This window comes from Camelina sativa, chromosome 5, assembly GCF_030686135.1.
Source record: "Camelina sativa cultivar CO46 ecotype springtype chromosome 5, ASM3068613v1".
Classification (NCBI taxonomy): domain Eukaryota; kingdom Viridiplantae; phylum Streptophyta; class Magnoliopsida; order Brassicales; family Brassicaceae; genus Camelina; species Camelina sativa.
In genome coordinates, this window is record NC_141884.1 from 14,038,374 (window position 1) to 14,047,833 (window position 9,460).

The 9,460-nt window shown below is 33.6% G+C and overlaps 1 long non-coding RNA gene across 1 annotated transcript; it reads right to left on the minus strand.

The window, feature by feature from the left end:
• Nucleotides 1-1,264: 1,264 nt before the first annotated feature.
• LOC109133095 (uncharacterized) lies at nucleotides 1,265-2,687 on the minus strand. The gene is made up of 5 exons (XR_002038038.2): nucleotides 2,559-2,687; nucleotides 2,272-2,362; nucleotides 2,085-2,174; nucleotides 1,794-1,970; nucleotides 1,265-1,502 (listed from the first exon to the last, which is right to left on the minus strand). It is a non-coding gene; the product is annotated as an uncharacterized LOC109133095 (long non-coding RNA).
• Nucleotides 2,688-9,460: the final 6,773 nt, after the last annotated feature.

Below are 9,460 nucleotides of genomic sequence, written 5' to 3' on the forward strand. Positions count from 1 at the left end.
GTGAAGTTCTTTTCTTAACACGGTCAATGATAAACTCGAACATCTCATTCTTTTTCCGGCCAAACTGTTCGGGTAAACCAAGGTATTTGCCCCCTCCTCCATGGTTTGGGATATTTAAAATAGACTTAAGTCGTTCCTGTGTTATTCCAAAGACTCTCGAGCCAAAAGTGATCATCGATTTGTCTGTGTTAATTTTTTGACCCGAATAGTGTTCGTATACATCAAATACATCTCTTAACGCTTGGCAGTTTTTCCTGTTTGCTTGGCAGAAGAACAGGGAATCGTCTGCAAATTGTAAATGGGTAATACGAGGTACACCATTCCCAATTTTCACACCTTTGATATCACCATCGTTTGCATATGTTTTGATAAGATGACTTAAGATATCAGAGCAAAGAATGAAAAGAGATAGGGAAAGAGGTCTCCCTGGCGAATGCCCCTTGTTGGTTGTATAAAGCCGTGAGGTGAGCCATTTATCAAAACTGAGTAAGTGGTGGAACGAACTGTAGCCATAATCCAGCCAATCCAGCGATCACAAAAGCCAAACAGTTTGAGAGTTGATTCCAGGAAGTTCCATTCAACTCTGTCATAAGCCTTGCTAACATCAGTTTTAACAGCCATATATGTTTGCGAGACGCGCTTTCGAGATTTCAGAGCATGCATGACTTCATGTGCGATCATCATATTATCCTATATAATTCGACCCGGTATAAACGCAGCTTGTGAATCAGATACTATACTATCCAAATGAGGTTTGAGACGTTTAGCCAGGCATTTAGAGATGATCTTGTATAGAACATTGCATAGAGCAATTGGTCTGTAGTCAGATAGTGATTCAGGATTTTCTATCTTCGGTATCATACAAATGTTTGTATGATTGACTCCTTGTGTTATGGTGGATGTATTGAAAAAGTTTTTAACTTCTTGTATTACATCCTGTCCCACGATGGACCAACACCGTTTGTAGAATCTTGCAGTCAGACCATCAGGTCCCGGGGCTCGGTCATCCCCAATTAAGCACACAGCTTCATAGATTTCTTTGTCGGAGAACTCTCTTGTTAGAGCATTATTGATATCCTCAGTGACCGTTGCTTCAAAGTCCAAAAAATCAGTTGGAGAAACAGAGTGCCCATTTGTAGTAAACATTTTGGTGAAAAAGTCTTGTGCATGATCGCCTATTGCTCGATCACCGTGAATAAGTGTTCTTTGCTCATTATAAATGGATTTGATTCTGTTCTTCGAAGATCTAGACTTGGCACAGGCATGGAAATAAGAAGTATTTTGGTCACCCTTTAGTATCATTTGATTCCTGCTTTTCTGTTTAAAGAGATTGATAAAATAAAACTAACATTACAAAGAACAAAGACAAACTTTACATGTACATGTAACCCATCCAAGCCTTTCTTCTGCTCACTTTGCCTTGAAACAATCCAATGAACAGCCACTAGTTCACTTTGAATATATGAAAAAGACATGTTCCATGTTATCCTCTCCATATGCATCTGCTCATATGAAACAAAAGAATCATGAGAAGCCACAATCTGCCATTAACCCTATAAGCACATACCAATCACTGAGAGATAAATAAACCCTAAATTGTAATTGTAACCAAAACAAAAACAGAGTCAAAAGTTGAATCGGTTCAGAAGCAATGGTAAAAATCTTATTTTTTGTACAGTTGGTGAAGTCGTAGGACGCACAAAGGATTAAACAAGAGAAATGAAAAACAGGAAAATAGATTCAAAGTGTTTACAAACCTGGTCAACCAAAAGTCTAAGCGAAAAGCATCTTACCTGAAACTTGAGCTGCAATTTCCCTATCCTTCTGCTGGAGTTATGCTTTGGCTTCAAGTCTAGATATATCCGACTGTTGTCAATACACAGCAAGGAAATGCAGATAGATCACAATTAACGAGTATTACTTCTCTCAGGTTTCTTCTTAACGAGTTTGTGTTACAACAACTTGGGCTTCTGAAAAAAAAAAACCAAGTTCATATTAGAGAGTGAGCAACAAAATTCACATAAAAGATCATTGTTACAACAAGAACCTACACATGAAGAAGAAATGCAGCCAATTAAACCTACCCTCCATTGTCCAATGCGAACAGACCAGACCAGTTTTCCGGCTAGAACAGAGAGAGACTCTGTATGACTGTATCTACTGCACGACTTTCTCTATAACCACCAACACAAAGACACATCAATCCAGACACAACATCCAAAAGTATTTGTTTATAACATCAACAGAGATCAATCCAAAAGAGAAGTTTACCTTAGAGTTAGAGCAAGATCTATAATGCGGCCAAGCTCAAACGAGGGATTAGCCATTGGAGAAAATTCCGTGAAAATAGAGACCATATTCCCTATTAAAACTCACACATATATAAATTTGCCATCAGTTCACAATATTACAAAAACCAGAGAAATCAAAAGTAATAATCTGAAGAGACCCAAAACTAAATTCATAAAATCACAGGAGCAAGGCAAATACATTCATACATCTCACAAAAATTGAAGCTTTCAAGCTAAACAACATAGGAGAAAAGAGTAAGAACTAACTTGCCAAACTTGATAGTATAGGTTGTGGTAATCATAAAGGCCACGACCATCCACTCTGAGCTCAAAATTCCAACACAGATTCCACGAATTTACTTGAATTAACAAGAAAACCCATATCAGTATGGATTCATACAGCGAGAAGAGAAGTGAATCAACACAAATGTTGCAAAAACCCCTAAAATCTGAGAGTGAATCAACACAAATGTTGCAGAAACCCCTAAAATCTGAGAGATAAGCAGAAGAAGATGAGATTACCGACAGAGACTTAGAGAGCCTCTTTGTGACGATGGTGGTGGAATTGATATAAATCAATATGGATGAGTTGGTTCAGTGATAAACAGAGTCTCAAGTCAGAGAGAGAAAGAGAGAGAGAGAGTTCCTTCGACCAAGTTTCCTCTACGCTTGCCGGATTCTGGGTCCTCCACTTCTGTGGTTTTCGCAGTAGTGAGAGATTTTTCCGGAGAAACCAAAGCTGCATCCTCTAAGTTCAGATCTGTTGGGAGAGGGGCCAGATTCTTCGCCTTGGCAAGAGATTGGGCACTAATCTCAGAAAGAAACCAATTTGGATCGGGAGAGAGTCGAGAGACACCGGATTAGACTTTACTGAAGCTCCAACAACTCATGCCGTTGATGGAGACGACGGTGGTTTCGCAGATGAAACCCTTGACGAAGGAGAGTTTCTAATTTTTTTTCTTTGGAGATATGTTTAATGTTTTAATTTTTCAAGGTAAGTTTTTTTTTTCTATGGACTTGTTCACATACGACGCTTAAGTGAAAATTTTCCCCAAATATTGGCGGAACAAGTAATTTTAACTTCCCGCTTCATGATTTTTTGTTATAGTGTTGTTTGAGTGCTATTATAGAGTAATCGGAAAAAAAAGTTATCTTTTATAGCAGTTACGAAAAATGAGTTATTGTCTTGTGCTATCAATGTGGATATTTCTTGTAGTGTAAATAAAGAATTCTCTTTATTAACTTTAGAAAAATAACTCAAAAACTAAAGCTTTCTCACAATCTCTTCTCTCTCAATCTCTCAAACTCTCAAACACATAAAACTCTCTTTTCTCTCTTATTGAATGCCACATCTCGACATCTCAATTTATATGCCTAGATCTCAAACAGTTTTCCTTTTCTTATTATATGATAGTTTCCCTTTTACTCAAAGAGGATAACTTTCTATTCTCTCTGTTTTTCCTAATCGCTTATTCAAGCTTAACTCAACAGTAAATAGTAATCGTTGGATAATCAAGAAAGAGAAAAGATCTACAATTGGCTAATCCTCATTAAGTCTGCACAACATCAAAATTACAATATATATTATATATCTCTTTTAATAAAAGACAAAGTTACAATATTGTTTTCCAAATCAATGTCACAAACTCATGTGAACAGTGAAACCATAAAACCAGCCACTTTCATGGAAAAAAAAAAGGGAACATTTGAATAAACTTTTCTAATAAAACGAGAATCATAACTTTTTCTTTGTCACAAGTTGCCTGCAGAGCAAAGCATGAACAGATTTTTAGATATGCATTGGGGCATCGATTTAACATTTTTAACTAGTAGGTCAAACTGCTTTAAAAGCATGAAGCTTTTTACGTCTCAAACTCTTCTGTCCCATTTTAAACTAGTACTATAAAAAAGTGTCTCCTCGTTTCTCATTTAGATGTACAACTACAATATATTTAGGTAAGCTGTTGTCCATTTAGGAAGTTTTGTTTAGTTAATTTGTTTCGCACAACTGGTCTAATTGCTTCGTTTGGTGTAGTCCAGTTAGGTGTGTTTGTAGTCAAATTGCAAAAGAAAGTTATAGCTTTAGATTAAAACTTAATTTCTAATGTTTCCGTGTATGTTTTTTTCTTATATATATTATTACAAAGGCGTCTTTAGTTTTTTTTTTTTTTATCTTCTTATTTTTTATTTAGTTTTTGTTTATTGGGGATTCAATATTTACCAAACCTGAAAAGACATTTTTCAGATCAGATTACTCTTCTCCAAAGATTTTAAAGTAATCCGTTAAAACGTACGTCTCCTACCATATCCATATTGCCCAATAGTAATTAAACTATACTTATTTTTACCTTCACCTATATATTGTTGAAACCCGTAACCTAGCTGCATGGAAATTTAAATTTGGTTGGAAGTGCGATTTTTGTTTTAGAACTAGAAACGATATCGAAATCTTTTGGAAACACAGAGAAGCACCACGGAAGCATAGAAGCATAGAAAAAAAAATTTAAAAACGCGACAAAAGCTTGTGTTTTTATTATTATTTTTAAAGCATAATTAGACCCCAAATTTTCTGTTTTGTGTTATAATAAATATAGGAAATGCGAACTTATTTTAGGTGTTCTCATTTCTAATTAAACATTAAAATAGAATTATAGTTAACCCTCAAAGTATTTAAATCTAACGAAAACTATTTCATTATTATTAACTTTTATATCTCATTAAAAAATCACTGACACTTTCTCCTCTATGAGCATGCAAATTTTAATATGGAATAGAGTCACATCCAAATTGAAAAGTCATGTGGAGAGATTTGCATATGCTAAGTTCTTGTGGGTAAAAAAAGATTGTTGTTTAATAAAATACCATTAAGAGAATACTAACAAACTAAAAATAGTTGATTGAAAGCATTGAGATCTCTCGAGCAATTAATTGACCTAACAAAAAAAAAAGAGACTAGAGATTAAAAGTGGAAACAAGTGGTGTGTGTTGTGCGGACCGTGAAGTACGTCATACGGTCTTCCTGTTTCCTGATGTCCTAAAAGACGAACGATCGCATGCAAATTGGTCCACAGAAACATCTGAGCATCGATCAATTAACAATAATTAATTATGTAGGTCTATTTATTTATTAGGATTCCACTTTAATTTATTTAATATTTTTTTTTTAGTATGCGGTGAACGTAAGCTGACCTTTCGAAGTCGGAATAGATATGGCACTTAGCTGATGAAGGCAATTTGATAGGCTCTCACTGATATCACACAATCAACTAGTAACTTCGCATTATCTTTAGTTTACGATCAGTCTATTTTACTTTTACCTTACTCACCTCCTAGTCCTTTAACCTGCTAGGTTTTTTTTTTTTATATGTCGACATGTTACCATTTTATTTTGCTTCTAAATTCATTTAAGTTTGTAAAATGCACGTTATGTTATATTATCATTCACATATTAAACCGAGCCATAACACCTTCTGAACTTAAAAAAAAAATGTTTTGTGTTGTTCAGCAAATATGTTGTGTTTTTTACTTTTCTTGTTTCATTTTCCTTTTTTCTTGATCAAATTTGTTTTCTTTTTTAAAAAATATTTCTCTGCCAAAAATAAGATTTTCTACTAGTGGATGAGCTGAATTTAAACGTGATTTACTGTGTTCATTGACTTCCCCTACCATTCACCCTTACTTTCTTACATTTGGAATTTGATGGGGTTATTCTTTGTTTTGGGTGTTCACGATTGAGAGCAGTGTTTACCAAATTTCATCCAAAATATATTGTTGTCTTTCAAAAAGACTCATAAATCTTTTTTGTGTCGATTCTCCATACGGCAAACTCTAGTATTCATATAGCTAAAAAGAAAGAAATCTTTTTACTCAACAGAAAACAACAACTAAAAAGTTGCCAACTTATTCTCCAGTGGCGGACCCATGTTAGTGGATAGAGGTGCAGTTGTGACAGACAGCCATCAGTAAAATAGATTACCTTTTTACACTGGTGATGGTCATTAACGTGGCATAGTGGTATACTGGTATGGAATGAACCCACTTCAACATTGAGGTAAATAATACGATGCTCCGTTAAAACATTTGTTGTCTGTTTTGGCACACGGTTCAAATGTTTCCCACCATTGAATACATCTCTGCATGTATGTATTCTTGCATGCAGCTTCCACTATAAGATTGAAATTAGGGATGTTGTCGTGGGTTAAAAAACCCAACCCAGCCCAAACCCGAAAAAAGCCTGCCCAAAAAAAATCTAAGTTTGAAAACCCAAATGGGTTTTAGGTTCTAGTGGGTAAAACCGAACGGGTTTTTAGTTTTGTGGGTAAACCCGTGGGTATCCGAATTATTTATCTTATGTGATGTATTTTGCATTTTATATTATATATAATTTTATCTTTAACTTTTTGGTACCAAATGTGATTTATACTATGTATTTTGTGTATTTTATTATATCTGTAACAATTTTCAAAAATTTATAATTTTATATTATTTAAATAAAGAATAGCAAATATATTAAAGAGTTTTGTTTTAAATAGATAAAACCAAATTTATTATTACATATTAAATAAAACCAAAGTTTTGTTTACAATTTGCTTATTTCATATAAAATTTAAATAAATATTTAAAAATGAGAATTTGCGTTTTTAGTAGAAAAACGACATTTTGCAGTTTTGGAAGAAAAACATGACTTTTTGGTTTAGGCGGGAAAACGTGATTTTATGGTTTTGGCGGGAAAACGAGATTTTGCAGTTTTGGCGGGAAAACAAGATTTTACGATTTTGGCGAGAAAACGAGATTTTGCGGTTTTGGCGGGAAAACAAGATTTTGCAGTTTTGACGGGAAACGAGATATTGCGGTTTTGGCAGTAAAACGAGATTTTGTGAGTTTGGCGGGAAAACGTGATTTTGCGGTTTTGACGGGAAAACGAGATTTTGCGGTTTTGACGGGAAAACGAGATTTTGCGGTTTTAGCGGAAAATGAGATTTTACGGTTTTGGCGGGAAAACATAATTTTGCGATTTGGCGAAAAACGAAATTTTGCAATTTTGGTAGGAAAAATATAATTTTGCGGTTTTGGCGAGAAACACGAGTTTTCGTGTTTTGCGTTTTTTGTAGGAAAATGTGATTTTGTGGGTTTAGTGTAGGTGATTAGACTTGACAACAAAAAAGTGTAGGTGATTAGAAAGAAAAACAAAAATCCAGTGGGTACCCATAACTGATAGGGTAAACCCGTGTAAGACTTTATAGTTTTGGGTACTTGCCTATTTTTAACCCATTTGATTTCTTAGTAAAAATATAGGTCCCAAAACCCAGTTTTAAGCATGGATTTCGGATACCCACTGAGTTTTTACCCACTTTTAACATCCCTAATTGAAATGCTTATAATGTCAATCAACTCACTATGTTTGCTTCACTACATCAAATATCCACGTTCATAGCACATGAGGAAAGCTCATTTTGCTTAACTGCTATGGAAGATTTTTTTTTTCTGATTACTCTATAATAGCACTTAAACAACACTATAGTAAACATTTTTTTTTTTTTTGGTTAATACTATAGTAAACATTTACAGCTGAAAAGAGAAGAAAGAAAAAAAAGGACGACTCTACTCTTTGATATGGTCTACTTTTAAACGTTTGAAATGGTTTATAGGCTTTGAAGCCAGACCACTTCTCAGCTCAGCAACTCATAACGCAGCTAAACCACTTAAACACATCAATTGAATGGACAATTAAAAGATATATTAAAGGGTTTTGTGCAAAAAAACCCTCCAAGTAATTATTTTTTGCAAGAAAACCCTCTACATCAAATAAATGCAGGTTAATACTATGATCTCAAAAGTCACCCGCAATATAACTCTTCTCTGTATTTATGACGTGGTAATTTAAAATTTTTGTTGTTTTGAGGGCTAAGAAATGGCAGAGCGTTCAGATTTATTTATTTTTAATACCTTGAAATCTACGAAGGTCCGTTTTCGCATGCACATTTTCATTATGTACGTATTATGAAAATAAACACTGTTGAAAGTTTATTATTTAAATAGAAACTATTTTTACTTTTAAAAAAACAAAAAGCAAAAACCTTACAACCCAAGGATATAAAATCTTATTGTTAATTAGCAAAATGTCCTACTGGCGTAAATTTTTTTTAAGAAGTCCTATTTTCGCAATACCTTTTTCATTTAAAGTGATGTTTCTACGATAAACTTAATTATACGTTTAATCTTCTTTTTTTTTTTAAATAAGCTTTTAACAAAAATACAGAGGGCCTACGTTTAGGTGAGTTGTTTGTCTCTCCTGAAACCTAATTTTTTTATAACTTTAAAAGCCACTATTGGAAATTTAAGCGTTTAATGATGATCGTTAATTAGCAACTTATAATTAGTGGCCTTCATTTGAGTGGGGTTGTCACGTAAACGAACATCGTCATTAGCATTTTGAGCACTGTGTGAGAATTGTCGGTATCATGAACTTTGATTACGCCATCAAATTTAGGACATGGTATATAAATATAAATTTTATTTGATGTATGTAAATGTAAGGATAATGGATAATATTGAATTCTAAAACCGGTAAATATGAATCTCTTACATGTTTACTGTTTACAAATAAAATGCGACACCAAGCATTCAATAGTAAGGTCTATTGTTGGTTTTTTTCCGCCATATTGACAATGCATTGTTAAGAGATTAAAATGTAACCGTCTAGACTCTAAACTCTAATCAACAATCTTAAAATAATTCAGTAAAAAAACCCCAAAAATAAATTAAGAGAGATGTATAGGATAATATTAATGCAGATGTATGTTTATTCTGATTTATTATATATTGTTTAAATGATAGAAATAAAGATTATTCAATGTTTGGCTTTAACTAACTAAATGCACTAACTAAATTTCTTAGAAGGCTTCGTAACTTCCCACTTGACCCTTCCTCCTTCTCAAGGAACACAGACAAAAAAAAAAGAAAGAGAGAAAAAATCTTAAGTAAATATCAATACAATTAGGACCAAGCATAATGTAAGTGGAAATCTAGAAGAAATCCACTTTGTGAATAGAGTAAAGGGTTTTGGAATTTCAAGATATTATAATTTAGTGACATCAGCTGCATGTCTATATATTATTCATTACATTTTATTTACGATTTACTATTTTTGCGAAAAATAACAGGATATG